Source organism: Lolium perenne, chromosome 3 (assembly GCF_019359855.2).
Source record: "Lolium perenne isolate Kyuss_39 chromosome 3, Kyuss_2.0, whole genome shotgun sequence".
NCBI lineage: Eukaryota > Viridiplantae > Streptophyta > Magnoliopsida > Poales > Poaceae > Lolium > Lolium perenne.
This window is the reverse complement of record NC_067246.2, coordinates 151,006,211-151,022,534: the sequence shown is the minus strand read 5'-3', so window position 1 is coordinate 151,022,534 and position 16,324 is coordinate 151,006,211.

The following is a 16,324-nucleotide window of genomic DNA, read 5'->3' as shown; positions in this document are numbered from 1 at the left end:
GAGAAGTAATCCCTCTCGATACAAGGTTTAGGCTAGCAAGGCTATTTGAAACAAACACAAGGATGAACCGGTGCAGCAAAACTCACATAAAAGACATATTGTAAACATTATAAGACTCTACACCGTCTTCCTTGTTGTTCAAACTCAATACTAGAAATTATCTAGACCTTAGAGAGACCAAATATGCAAACCAAATTTTAGCATGCTCTATGTATTTCTTCATTAATGGGTGCAAAGCATATGACGCAAGAGCTTAAACATGAGCACAACAATTGCCAAGTATCACATTATCCAAGACATTTTAGCAAATTACTACATGTATCATTTTCCAATTCCAACCATATAACAATTTAACGAAGAAGAAACTTCGCCATGAATACTATGAGTAAAGCCTAAGGACATACTTGTCCATATGCTACAACGGAGCGTGTCTCTCTCCCATACAGTGAATGCTAGGATCCATTTTATTCAAACAAAACAAAAAACAAAAACAAACCGACGCTCCAAGCAAAGCACATAAGATGTGATGGAATAAAAATATAGTTTCAGGGGAGGAACCTGATAATGTTGTCGATGAAGAAGGGGATGCCTTGGGCATCCCCAAGCTTAGACGCTTGAGTCTTCTTGATATATGCAGGGGTGAACCACCGGGGCATCCCCAAGCTTAGAGCTTTCACTCTTCTTGATCATAGTATATCATCTTCCTCTCTTGACCCTTGAAAACTTCCTTCACACCAAACTTCTCATAAACTTCATTAGAGGGGTTAGTACATAATCAAAAACTCACATGTTCAGAGGTGACACAATCATTCTTAACACTTCTGGACATTGCTCAAAGCTACTGGAAGGTAATGGAACAAAGAAATCCACCCAACACAGCGAAATAAAAGGCAGAATCTGTCAAAATAGAACAGTCCGTAAAGACGAATTTTTAGTAAATACTTCCTTTGCTCAGATCAGAAAACTCATGCTAAGAAAGGAGGCATAGATCTCATCAATACTATCATAGCAATAGTTAACTTCATAATCTACAAGAGATCATAATCATAGCCTACGCCAAGTACTAACACGGATGCACACACTGTCACCATTACACCGTGCAGGAGGAATAAAACTACTTTAATAACATCACTAGAGTAGCACATAGATAAATTGTGATACAAAACATGTTGCAGTCATAAAGAGATATAAATAAGCACTTCACTATGCCATTCATAACAGTGAATAAGTATTCTGTGAAATATAGCCTAAGAGACCCACACGGTGCACACACTGTCACCTTTACACACGTGGGACAAGGAGTCTCCGGAGATCACATAAGTAAAATTCACTTGACTAGCATAACGACATCTAGATTACAAGCATCATCATATGAATCTCAATCATGTAAGGCAGCTCATGAGATTATTGTATTGAAGTACATAGGAGAGAGATGAACCACATAGCTACCGGTACAGCCCCGAGCCTCGATGGAGAACTACTCCCTCCTCATGGGAGACAGCAGCGTTGATGAAGATGGTGGTGGTGTCGATGGAGAAGCCTTCCGGGGGCACTTCCCCGTTCCGGCGGCGTGCCGGAACAGAGACTCCTGTCCCCCATATCTTGGCTTCGCGATGGCGGCGGCTCTGGAAGGTTTCTGTGGGTTTCGTCGAATGTATCAGGGTTTTCGCGACGGAGTCTTTAAATAGGCAGAAGAGGCGGCGTCAGGAGGTCGAAGGGGTGCCCACACTATAGGGGGCGCGGCCCCCCCCTGGCCGCGCCGGCCTAGGGTTTGGTGGGCCTGTGCCCCTCCTCTGGCGGTTCTCGTGTGTTCTGGACGCTTCCGGGCAAAATAGGAACCTGGGCGTTGATTTCGTCCAATTCCGAGAATTTTTCGTTACTAGGATTTCTGAAACCAAAAACAGTAAAAAACAAAGAATCGGCACTTCGGCATCTTGTTAATAGGTTAGTTCCAGAAAATGCACGAATATGACATAAAGTGTGCATAAAACATGTAGATATCATCAATAATGTGGCATGGAACATAAGAAATTATCGATACGTCGGAGACGTATCAGTGCCCGAGCATTTATGTTTTGCTGTACAAATACGGACAAGCGAGATACCACTTTATCATACCATTTTATGAACATTGCAATCTTGCTGATAGACATGATTCATGATGCTTATTATTAATTTGTTGGTACCTTTTTCATGATTGACATAGCTATTAGATGACTTTATTTGCATGTATCTTATTATGAATTGCCTAAGTACTTGTCCATATCATGGGAATATTTACATCATATGAACAAATGTGTTCGTGAAAGTTCTTTTATCGCACTCAGTTGTTAACTGAATTGCTTGAGGACAAGCAATAAGCTAAGCTTGGGGGGAGTTGATACGTCCAAAACGTATCTACTTTCCCGAACACTTTTGCTATTGTTTTGCCTCTAATTTTTGTATTTTGGATACAACTAACACGGACTAACGCTGTTTTCAGCAGAATTGCCCTGGTGTCTCGTTTTTGTGCAGAAACTCAACTTCAGGAAAATCCCCAGGATTAATTCCATTGGGCCTATTTTCACATAATATTGACGGAGCCAGAAGACCAGAAGGAGGGGGTCCACGAGGCGCCCACCCCACCAGGCGGCGCAGCAGGCCCCTGGGCCGCGCCGGCCTATGGTGGCGGCGCCTCGGCCAGCCTCTGATGCCCCCTTTTCGACTACTTAAGGGTTTCGACCTAAAAACGCACGGGGGTTAGACGAAATCGCGAGAAGACATCCAGAACACCGCCGCCATTGCGAAACTCCATCTCGGGACCAGAAAATCCATTCTGGCACTCCGTCGGGACGGGGAATTGGAGGAGATCATCGCCATCATCACCACCGACGCCTCTCCATCGACCAGCCATGTTTCCCCCATCCATGTGTGAGTAATTCCCCCACTGTAGGCTGAAGGGGATGGTAGGGATTGGATGAGATTGGTCATGTAATAGCATAAGATTGTTAGGGCATAGTGCCTAGTATCCGTAATTGGTACTTTTATGATATTGTTGCAACTTGTTATGCTTAATTCTTGTCACTAGGGCCCGAGTGCCATGATTTCAGATCTGAACATGTTATCAATTCATGATGATATTCATTGCTTTATGATCTTACCTGCAAGTTGTATACACATATTGCTGTCCGAAACCCGAGGCCCCAAAGTGACATAAATTGGGACAACCGGAGGGGAAGGCAGTGATATGAGGATCACATGTGTTCAAATATTTTTTAAACTAAACTAATTATTGAATTCAAATTGTATTTAAAACAAATGAAAAGGCATAATTAATAAAGTTAAAATAATTAAATTTTCATTTTGACAAATAGATTTGTATTATATTTTATTTGAATAGAGTCTATTTTTTTGAACAATTTGGTATATTATTTGCATTTTTTGAGCTACAATGAATTTTATTTATTTCTGTAAAGTTTCAGTTATTTTTTGTGTATTATGAATCCCTCGACTCCACCTCCTATATAAGGGGGAGTCGAGGGACAAAGAGAGCATCGATTCATTGTTTCACGCAACCCTTGTTTTCACATCGTCGAGCACTTTTCGGCTGAAACCTTCGAGATCTACTTGCCCTCTACTTCCGACTAAAACCCTAGTCTACAACTTGTAGGCATTGATAAGTTAATCCCTTGTCAATTGGCACCGTCTGTGGGAATTAGAGGTGTCAAGGATCTGATCTCGATGGCATGTTCAAGATCGTCGACTTCATCAACTGCAAGCAACGCGATGGACAGACGTAAACAGATCGAAACTGGTCTAGTTGATTTTTTTCCTCACCCGCCCTCCCGTTTAGATGCATATGCGTATCTGGAGGAGCCCATGGAGATGACGTTCGGAAAGTTCCACTTCCGTGTCGAGAAAAAAGGAGCGTATCGTCTCGAAATTCCGATCTCATCGGGATTATCAGCAGTCGATTCCGATTTTTCGAGTTCAACATCGTCAATCGAGTCAGGCGACGAGGGATTTTGTCGCCACGCTTCATCAGCACTATGGCAAGTGCAAAACTTGCCAAGATCTTCAGCGACATGTCCTTCGAGTCATCTGCGGACTCCGATATAAGCGGTGACTCGAGCAGCATCGACAGCTTCAACTTCATCGATAGATCCACTATCGTTGGCGAGGTCTTCACCAATCTATATGATGGTGTCACCAAACCAGACAAAGCTAAGAATTCAAAATATCATCAGATTTATGCAATTGGAGATTCGAGTCGCCCACAGGAGGAGACATCGGAGAACTTCGACGAGGCGGGAAATCCGTACATCGATCCTGCAGATCTCACGAGAGGTCTAGGAACAAAATATATCGGACCGGGAACACGAGAGATTGTGCGATTTCCGCAGGCAGTATGGGATCGAGTTGCAAGAGCTATTGATGGTACAGAGCCAATGACCGTAACGGCGACACCTGAGGAGTTACAAGCAAATCAATATAGGCTTGCACGTACCAGGCGGGAGCTCGAGAAGCAGAAAATCGAGTTGGATAGGAGGCAGGAAGCAGCCTTCTGCCAAGGTGCGAAGAGCTAACTTGAGTCAACAATCTGGTACTTCGGGAGATAGTCACAGAGCAGCTCGAAATAGAGCGAGATCTCGGCTGCAAAATATACCTGAGGCAGATAGGGAGAATCTGGTTCAAAACCTCGACATGTCCTTTATGTCAATAGACACGAGAGGGAACATCATCCCTAAGACACCAGAAGCTGGATACATGGCGACGCAAGCGTTCATCCTCGCATCCAAGCTACCTCCCGGAGATCCAAGAGAAGCATTGTACAATATGGCTATGGCAGGAGTTGGAGCCATGCGAACGGCGTTTATAAATTCGCCTCCCGAAGGATCAGCAAGGCAAAATAGTCCACGACCTACTGCAGCAGCACCAGGTCCCGAGAGAACAAATGGAGCAAGAGACACAACAGCACAGGCACGGGTGGACAGAGCACGACAAAATAGAAGGGAACATCGGCATTCCCCAGAGATAGATGACGAGGATATGTGTGGGCTGCCGTGCTTTACAAGGAGGGTCCGGAAAACTCGAGTTCCTTCAGGGTTTAAATTACCCGATAATTTCAAAAAATTCGACGGCCTGCAAGATCCAGAGGATTGGCTAGTTGATTATCTCGAGACGGTGAAGCTGATAGGAGGAACCAGAGCAACAGCCATGCAGAGCATTCAAGTACATCTGAGCGGAGCCGCGCGATCTTGGATAAAGAATCTTCCGCCAGGTTCCATCGACAGCTGGGACAGTTTCGAGGACGTGTTCGTCAAGAACTTCCGGTCCACCTGCAAAAAACCCGCATCACTAGAAGAGTTGAGATCATGTTGACAAAAGCATGACGAATCAATGAGAAAATACATCCAAAGGTGGAACATCATTAAAAACTCGGCAGAGAACATATCTGACGAGAGAGCAATAGATGCGTTCGTAGCAGGAATTGGACGAGGAGACTTTGTCGAAGACTTGGGGAGAACCAACCCAAGGACAGTATCAGCATTGATGGAGATAGCAAACAGGTGGGCAGATGGAGAGGACGCTGTTCACAATAAGCGGCACAGGTCGCCTGAAGAGGACCGCAGCCGAAATTTTCAAAATAGACGACGATTTCCTCGGCAGTTCTCGAGTTATAATGCTCCTGGCCAAATATCGGCTGGTTTCTGAGGAAATACCGGAGGAGGCAATAGAGATGAATATCAAAGGAGTAGCGAGCAGCGAGGCGACAATAGAGATGAATCCCGAAATAACAGGCAAAATAGTGGGCTAAGGTTCCAGAGACCTTTCGTGTCTCCCGATGATATGATGAACGGGCCGTGTCAGATGCATTTTTATCTCGACAGCAATGGGAAGAGACAGTCAGGACATCTGCAGAAGGACTATCGAAATTTTCAAGCAATGTTGAGGTTTGCGGGCAAGCCAATGCTCAAGCAACAAATAGAAATCCCCAAGGGCCCAGGAGTGAAATCCACTTGCCACCTCCTCCCGCAATTACGGACGAAAATCGGCACCAGCTCAGAATAGCGGCAGCACCACACCCACCTCCATATGTTGATCCCAATTCCAACGGTGCGGTCTCAATGATTCAGAAGGCTAGGCCGTCCAATAGAGCTCAGAAAGTAATCTCGTGACAAGTGTTCATGGTAGAGAAGATGCCTCCACCAACGATTGAGTACCTAAATTGGCCAGGACGGGACATCGGCTTCACAATAGCGGATCACCCGCAGCAAGTTCCTCGACTAGGACAGTCAGCACTTATCTTACCAGCAGTAATCGCAGGATTCAACGTATCTCGAGTATTCATAGATGGCGGCAGCAGTCTAAACCTTATGTACGCAGATACACTAAGGAAGATGAACATATCCCTAGCAAATCTGAAACCAACTGACACGCGTTTCCATGGTATCACGCCAGAGAAGCCGAGTTATCCGTTGGGGAAGATTAATCTCGACGTTCAGTTTGGGACCCGAGAAAATTACAGAATAGAAAGGTTGGAGTTTGAAGTCGTGGATTTCCCGTCGCAGTTTCACGCTTTGTTGGGACGACCAGCGTATGCCAGGTTTATGGCGGTACCACACTACACGTACCTGTTGTGGAGGTTACCTGGACCCAAAGGACCAGTTACAGTCAAAGGAATTTTTGCGTTAGCCGATAAATGCGACAAAGATTTTCATCGACTGTCAGAAACTTTCGGGATGCAAGCAGAATACATGGCGTCAAGGCTCACGACTGATTATGATGTGCTGCCAGATGTAGGGAGGCCTCTCAGGGAGCCAACCTTTAACACTACGAAAGATTCCAAGGAGGTGCAGATTCACCCGACAGATCCAAAGAAAACGACGTCCATCGCGACAGACATGGACCTCGCACAGGAAAGCGCGCTCTTCGAGTTCCTCCGTGAGCACTGGAAAATCTTCGCATGGTGTCCAGCTGACATGCCAGGAGTACCCAGGGAACTTGCCGAGCACCACCTAAACTTGGATCCAATAGCGAGACCAATTAAACAACCTTTGCGGCATTTTTCGGAACCAAACCACAAAGCTATGCTGTCAGAGATTGATCGACTCAGAGAAGCTGGTTTTATTAAAGAGCTGCATACAGAGGCCACTTGGGTAGCTAACCCAGTGCTGGTCCCGAAGAAAAATACGAAAGTACTTCGCATGTATGTCGACTTTATGTGTCTCAATAAACACTGTCCAAAGGATCACTTTCCACTCCCAAGGATCGATCAAATAATCGACTCCACGGCAGGATGTGAACGTCTTTCCTTCCTGGACGCATATTATGGTTATAACCAGATCAGGTTAAAATAAGAATATGAGGTCAAGACAGCGTTCATTACACCTTACGGCGTGTTTTGCTACAAAACAATGCCTTTTGGTCTGAAAAACGCGGGAGCAACATATCAGCGGATGATGCAGAAGTGTCTGGCAACACAGATTGGAAAAAACGTACAAGTATACATTGACGATGTCGTCATAACATCAAAAAAGGGGACAACGTTGATCGAGGACTTAAAGGAAACTTTCGACAACATTGACAAGTTCTGCCTCAAGCTGAACCCGACAAAGTGTTCCTTCGGCGTCCCTGCGGGAGAACTTCTCGGGTTCCTAGTTTCAGCAAGAGGGATCGAGGCTAATCCAGAAAAAATTCAAGCTATCGTAACAATGAGGAAGCCAACAAAGTTGAAAGAAATACAACAGTTAACTGGGCGAGTCGCAGCTTTGAGCAGATTCGTCGCCAGGTGATGTGTACGGGTGCTTCTATCCTTGTAGACAGTGTTGGGCCTCCAAGAGCAGAGGTTTGTAGAACAGCAGCAAGTTTCCCTTAAGTGGATCACCCAAGGTTTATCGAACTCAGGGAGGAAGAGGTCAAAGATATCCCTCTCATGCAACCCTGCAACCACAAAGCAAGAAGTCTCTTGTGTCCCCAACACACCTAATACACTTGTCAGATGTATAGGTGCACTAGTTCGGCGAAGAGATAGTGAAATACAGGTGGTATGAATATATATGAGCAGTAGTAACGGCACCAGAAAATAGCTTGATGCTACAACTGGCGTGTGGTTGATGGTGGTAATATTGCGAGATGACAGATGCGGTAAAACGAGAAACAAGAACAAGCAAAGTGATTTCAGTATTTGAGAACAAGGCCTAGGGATTATACTTTCACTAGTGGACACTCTCAACATTGATCACATAACAAAATAAATAGATATATGCTATACTCTACACTCTCTTGTTGGATGATGAACACCACTAATTGTGTAGGATTACACGAACCCTCAATGCCGGAGTTAACAAGCTCCACAATATTCGATATTCATATTTAAATAACCTTAGAGTGCATGATAGATCATTGCAATTACACCAAGTACTAACATAGCATGCACACTGTCACCATCACACTATGAAGGAGGCATAGATCACATCAATACTATCATAGCAATAATTAACTTCATAATCTACAAGAGATTACAATCATAACCTACGCCAAGTACTACACGATGCACACACTGTCACCATTACACCGTGCAGGAGGAATAGACTACTTTAATAACATCACTAGAGTAGCACATAGATGAATAGTGATACAAAACACATTGCAATCATAAAGGGATATAAATAAGCACTTCACTATGCTATTCATAACAGTGAATAAGTATTCTGTGAAATATAGCCTAAGAGACCCACATGGTGCACACACTGTCACCTTTAGACACGTGGGACAAGGAGTCTCCGGAGATCACATAAGTAAAATCCACTTGACTAGCATAATGACATCTAGATTACAAGCATCATCATATGAATCTCAATCATGTAAGGCAGCTCATGAGATTATTGTATTGAAGTACATAGGGAGAGAGATTAACCACATAGCTACCGGTACAGCCCTTAGCCTTGATGGAGAACTACTCCCTCCTCATGGGAGACAGCAGCGGTGATGAAGATGGCGGTGGAGATGGCAGCGGTGTCGATGGAGAAGCCTTCCGGGGGCACTTCCCCGTCCCGGCGGCGTGCCGGAACAGAGACTCTTGTCCCCCAGATCTTGGCTTCGCGATGGCGGCGGCTCTGGATGGTTTCTCGTACCGTGGCTATTTTCGTATCGAAGTTTTAGGTCAGGGACATTTATATAGGCGAAGAGGCGGAGTCGGAGGGTCGACGAGGCGATGACACAGTAGGGGGGCGCGACCCCCCCTCTGGTCGCGCCGGCCTACTGTCTGGTGGGCCTGTGGCCCCCCTCTGGTGGCTCTCGGGTGTTCTGGAAGCTTCGTGGGATTTTAAGATCTTGGGCGTTGATTTCGTCCAATTCCGAGAATATTTCCTTACTAGGATTTCTGAAACCAAAATCAGCAGAAAACAGGAACTGGCACTTCGGCATCTCGTCAATAGGTTAGTTCCGGAAAACGCATAAAATCATCATAAAGTATGTATAAAACATGTAGGTATTGTCATAAAACAAGCATGGAACATAAGAAATTATCGATACGTCGGAGACGTATCAGCATCCCCAAGCTTAGTTCCTACTCGTCCTCGAGTAGGTAAACGATAACAAAGATAATTTCTGAAGTGACATGCTACCAACATGATCTTAATCATACTATTGTAAAGCATATGAGATGAATGCAGCGATTCAAAGCAATGGTAAAGACAATGAGTAAACAACTGAATCATATAGCAAAGACTTTTCATGAATAGTACTTTCGAGATAAGTATCAATAAGTCTTGCATAAGAGTTAACTCATAAAGCAATAAATTCAAAGTAAAGGCATTGAAGCAACACAAAGGAAGATTAAGTTTCAGCGGTTGCTTTCAACTTGTAACATGTATATCTCATGGATATTGTCAACATAAAGTAATATAATAAGTGCAATATGCAAGTATGTAAGAATCAATGCACAGTTCACACAAGTGTTTGCTTCTTGAGGTGGAGAGAAATAGGTGAACTGACTCAACATAAAATTAAAAGAAAGGCCCTTCGCAGAGGGAAGCATCGATTGCTATATTTGTGCTAGAGCTTTGATTTTGAAAAGATAAAGAGAGTATAAAAGTAAAGTTTTGAGAGGTGTTTGTTGTTGTCAACGAATGGTAGTGGGCACTCTAACCCCCTTGCCAGACAAACCTTCAAAGAGCGGCTCCCATTAAACATTTTATTTTTGGGTGGCACTCCTTCCAACCTTGCTTTCACAAACCATGGCTAACCGAATCCTCGGGTGCCTGCCAACAATCTCATACCATGAAGGAGTGCCTTTTTATTTTAGTTTTATTTAGATGACACTCCTCCCCACCTTTGCTTTCTCAAGCCATGGCTAACCGAATCCTCGGGTGCCGTCCAACAATCACATACCATGGAGGAGTGTCTACTTTTTGTAAAATTATGAGAGTTAATTAATTGGGACTGGGAATCCCATTGCCAGCGCTTTTTGCAAAATTATTGGATAAGCGGATGAAGCCACTAGTCCATTGGTGAAAGTTGCCCAACAAGATTGAAAGATAAACACCACATACTTCCTCATGAGCTATAAAACATTGACACAAATAAGAGGTAATAACTTTTGAAGTGTTTAAAGATAGCACTCAAGCAATTTACTTTGGAATGGCAGAGAAATACCATGTAGTTGGTAGGTATGGTGGACACAAGTGGCATAGTGGTTGGCTCAAGGATTTTGGATGCATGAGAATTATTCCCTCTCGATACAAGGTTTAGGCTAGCAAGGTTATTTGAAACAAACACAAGTATGAACCGGTACAGCAAAAATCACATAAGAACATATTGCAAGCATTATAAGACTCTACACCGTCTTCCTTGTTGTTCAAACCCTTACTAGAAAATATCTAGACCTTAGAGAGACCAATCATGCAAACCAAATTTTAGCAAGCTCTATGTATTTCTTCACTAATAGGTGCAAAGTATATGATGCAAGAGCTTAATCATGAGCACAACAATCGCCAAGTATCAAGTTATTCAAGAAATCATACCAATTACTACATGTAGCATTTTCTGTTTCCAACCACATAACAATTAACGAAGCAGTTTCAACCTTTGCCATGACCATTAAGAATAAAGCTAAGAACACATGTGTTCATATGAACCAGCGGAGCGTGTCTCTCTCCCACACAAGCATGCATTTATTCAAACAAAAACAAAAATGAAAACAAATAGACGCTCCAAGTAAGGTACATAAGACGTGATGGAATAAAAATATAGTTTCAAGAGAGGAACCTGATAATTTTGTCGATGAAGAAGGGGATGCCTTGGGCATCCCCAAGCTTAGATGCTTGAGTCTTCTTAAAATATGCAGGGGTGAACCACCGGGTGATACGCGTACAGCACGCGTCCGTTGGGAACCCCAAGAGGAAGGTGTGATGCGTACAGCGGCAAGTTTTCCCTCAGTAAGAAACCAAGGTTTATCGAACCAGTAGGAGCCAATTTTAATTTTATAATGTCACCATCTACATCCTTATACTTTTGCATTTCACATAATTCAACAAAGTTATTGAGATGGGCAGCAGCATCATTAGAACTAACACCAGAAAATTGTTCTCGCATAACAAGATTCAGTAAAGCAGGTTTAATTTCAAAGAATTCTGCTGTAGTAGCAGGTGGAGCAATAGGTGTGCATAAGAAATCATTATTATTTGTGGTTGTGAAGTCACACAACTTAGTATTTTCAGGAGTACCCATTTTAGCAACAGTAAATAAAGCAAACTAGATAAAGTAAATGCAAGTAACTAATTTTTTTGTGTTTTTAATATGGCAAACAAGATAGCAAGTAAAGTAAAACTAGCAACTAATTTTTTTGTGTTTTGTTATAATGCAGCAAACAAAGTAGTAAATAAAATAAAGCAAGACAAAAACAAAGTAAGGAGATTGGAGGTGGAGACTCCCCTTGCAGCGTGTCTTGATCTCCCCGGCAACGGCACCAGAAAATCTGCTTGATACGCGTACAGCACGCGTCCGTTGGGAACCCCAAGAGGAAGGTGTTATTGAAGGAGATATGCCCTAGAGGCAATAATAAAGTGGTTATTATTTATATCTTTATGTTTATGATAAATGTTTATATATCATGCTAGAATTGTATTAACCGAAACATTAGTACATGTGTGATATGTAGACAAACAAGAAGTCCCTAGTATGCCTCTTAAACTAGCTTGTTGATTAATGGATGATTAGTTTCATAATCATGAACATTGGATGTTATTAATAACAAGGTTATGTCATTGTGTGAATGATGTAATGGACACACCCAATTAAGCGTAGCATAAGATCTCGTCATTAAGTTATTTGCTATAAGCTTTCGATACATAGTTACCTAGTCCTTATGACCATGAGATCATGTAAATCACTTATACCGGAAAGGTACTTTGATTACACCAAACACCACTGCGTAAATGGGTGGCTATAAAGGTGGGATTAAGTATCCGGAAAGTATGAGTTGAGGCATATGGATCAACAGTGGGATTTGTCCATTCCGATGACGGATAGATATACTCTGGGCCCTCTCGGTGGAATGTCGTCTAATGTCTTGCAAGCATATGAATGAGTTCATAAGAGACCACATACCACGTATTTAGTAAAGAGTACTTGTCAGAAACGAGGTTGAACAAGGTATAGAGTGATATCAAGATCAAACCTCGGACAAGTAAAATATCGCGAGACAAAGGGAATTGGTAATGTATGTGAATGGTTCATTCGATCACTAAAGTCATCGTTGAATATGTGGGAGCCATTATGGATCTCCAGATCCCGCTATTGGTTATTGGTCGGAGTGAGTACTCAACCATGTCCACATAGTTCTCGAACCGTAGGGTGACACACTTAAAGTTGGATGTTGAAATGGTAGTACTTGAATTATGGAATGGAGTTCGAATATTTGTTCGGAGTCCCGGATGAGATCCCGGACATCACGAGGAGTTCCGGAATGGTCCGGAGAATAAGATTCATATATAGGATGTCATTTTATGTGAAATAAAATGTCGCGGAAGGTTCTATGGAAGGTTCTAGAAGGTTCTAGAAAAGTCCGGAAGAAACCACCAAGGAAGGTGGAGTCCACAAGGGACTCCACCTCCATGGCCGGCCAGCCCTAGTGGGGGTGGAGTCCCAAGTGGACTCCACCATAGGGGGCCGGCCACCCCCCACATGGGAGGTGGGAATCCCACCTTTGGGTGGGAGTCCTAGTTGGGCTAGGTTTCCCCCTCCTATGGAAGGTTTTGGTTTCGGGTCTTATTCGAAGACTTGGACACCAACACTTGGGATCCACCTATATAATGAGGGGCCAAGGGAGGGGGCCGGCCACCCCAAGACCATAGCTTGGCCGCCCCCTGAGTGGCCGGCCACCCTCCCAAACCCTAGCTTTGCTCCTCCACTTCATATTGCCCGCGTAGCTTAGCGAAGCTCCGCCGGACTTCTACACCGCCACCGACACCACGCCGTCGTGCTGTCGGATTCAAGAGGAGCTACTACTTCCGCTGCCCGCTGGAACGGGGAGGTGGACGTCGTCTTCATCAACAACCGAACGTGTGACCGAGCACGGAGGTGCTGCCCGTTCGTGGCGCCGGAACCGATCGTGATCAAGATCTTCTACGCGCTTTTGCAAGCGGCAAGTGATCGTCTACCGCAGCAACAAGAGCCTCATCTTGTAGGCTTTGGAATCTCTTCAAGGGTGAGACTCGATACCCCCTCGTTGCTACCGTCTTCTAGATTGCATCTTGGCTTGGATTGCGTGTTCGCGGTAGGAAAATTTTTGTTTTCTATGCAACGTTATCCTACAAGTGGTATCGAGCCGTGTCTATGCATAGATGGTTGCACGAGTAGAACACAATGGTTTGTGGGCGTTGATGCTCTTGTTATCTTTAGTTTGAGTACTTTGCATCTTTATGGCATAGTGGGATGAAGCGGCTCGGACTAACTTTACATGACCGCGTTCATGAGACTTGTTCCTCGTTCGACATGCAACTTGTATTGCATAAGAGGCTTTGGGTGTCTGTCTCTCCTACTATAGTAAAGATTCAATTTACTCTTCTATTGAAAACATTAGTATCAACGTTGTGGTTCATGTTCGTAGGTAGATTAGATCTCTCTCGAAAACCCTAAACCACGTAAAATATGCAAACCAAATTAGAGACGTCTAACTTGTTTTTGCAGGGTTTGGTGATGTGATATGGCCATAATGTGATGATGAATATGTATGAGATGATCATTATTGTATTGTGGCAACCGGCAGGAGCCTTATGGTTGTCTTTAAATTTCATGTTGAGTAGTATTTCAAAGTAGTTGTAATAGTTGCTACATGGAGGACAATCATGAAGACGGCGCCATTGACCTTGACGCTACGCCGACGATGATGGAGATCATGCCCGAAGATGATGGAGATCATATCCGTGCCTTGGAGATGAAGATCAAAGGCGCAAGAACAAAAGGGCCATATCATATCACATATGAACTGCATGTGATGTTAATCCTTTTTATGCATCTTATTTTGCTTAGATCGCGACGGTAGCATTATAAGATGATCCCTCACTAAAATCTCAAGATAATAAAGTGTTCATCCTTAGTAGCACCGTTGCCAAGTCTTGTCGTTTCAAGCACCTCGTGATGATCGGGTGTGATAGATTCAATAAGTACATATGACGGGTGCAAGACAGTTTTGCACATGCGGATACTAAGGTGGCCTTGACGAGCCTAGCATGTACGGACATGGTCTCGGAACACGTGATACCGAAAGGTAGAGCATGAATCATATGGTTGATATGATGAACACTTTGAGTGTTCGCCATTGAAATCACACCTTTTCTCGTGATGATCGGGTTTAGGTGCGGTGGATTTGGTTCGTGTGATCACTAAGACAATGCGAGGGATATTGTTTTGAGTGGGAGTTCACTTAGGTTTTTAATTATGTTGAATTAAAATTTGAACTCAATTTGTCATAAACTTAGTCTAAACTATTGCAAATATATGTTGTAGAGATGGCGTCCCCAATCAATTTTAATCGGTTCCTAGAGAAAGAGAAACTTAAGAGCAACGGTAGCAACTTCACCGATCGGTTCCGTCATGTGAGGATCTTCCTCTCGCGGAAATCTGCAATTTGTGCTTGATGCACCGCTAGGTGACCCTCCTGCAGAAGATGAATCCGATGAAGTAAAAGCTGTTTACGCGACTCGAAAACTCGGTACTCTCAAGTTCAGTGTGCCATCCTCGTGCAGTCTGAATCCGATCTTCAAAAATGTTTTGAGCACCATGATCCTCATGAGTTGATGAATGAGCTGAAAGCTATATTCGAGACTCATGCGGCCGTGGAATGCTATGAAGCATCGAAACATTTCTTCAAAATTGTATGATGGAAGAAGGCAGCTCCGTTAGTGAGCACATGCTCGCCATGACCGGGCATGCGAAGAAACTCAAAGGACTTGGGAATAGTGATTCCTAACAGATCGGGGATTAATCGTGTCCTTCAATCATCGCCACCAAGTTACAAGAACTTTGTGATGAACTACAATATGCGTAACATGAACAAGGAGTTACCTGAACTCTTTGGCATGCTAAAAGTCTTGAGATTGAGATCAAGAAAGAGCACCAAGTGTTGATGGTCAACAAGACCACCAGCTTTCAAGAAACAGGGCAAGTCTAAGGGAAAATTCAAGAAGGGTGGCAAGAAAGCTGCCACGCCTCCTATGAAACCTAAGAACGGCCCTAAGCCTGATGCTGAGTGCTATTACTGCAAGGAGAAGGGACACTGGAAGCGTAATTGCTCCAAGTATCTGGCTGATCTAAAGAGCGGCCTTGTCAAGAAGAAGAAAGAAGGTATATCTGATATACATGTTATAGATGTTCATTTCACTGGTTCTCGTTCTAGTACCTGGTATTTGATATCGGTTCGGTTGCTCATATTTGTAACTCAAACAGAACTAAAGAATAAACGACAAATCGCTGAAAGATGAAGTGACGATGCGCGTTGGAAACGGATCCAAGGTCAATGTGATCGCGCAATGGCACACTTCCTCTACATCTACCTTCGGGATTAGTTTTAAGCCTAAATAATTGCTATTATGTACCTGCGTTGAGCATGAACATTATATCTGGATCTTGTTTAATGCAAGACGGTTATTCATTCAAGTCTCGAGAATAATGGTTGTTCTATTTTTATGAATAATATCTTTTATGGTCGAGCACCACAAAAGAATGGCTTATTTCTGTTAGATCTCGATAGTAGTGATACGCATATACATAACATTGATGCTAAGCGAATTAAACTTAATGATAATTCTACTTATATGTGGCACTCGCTGCCTTGGTCATA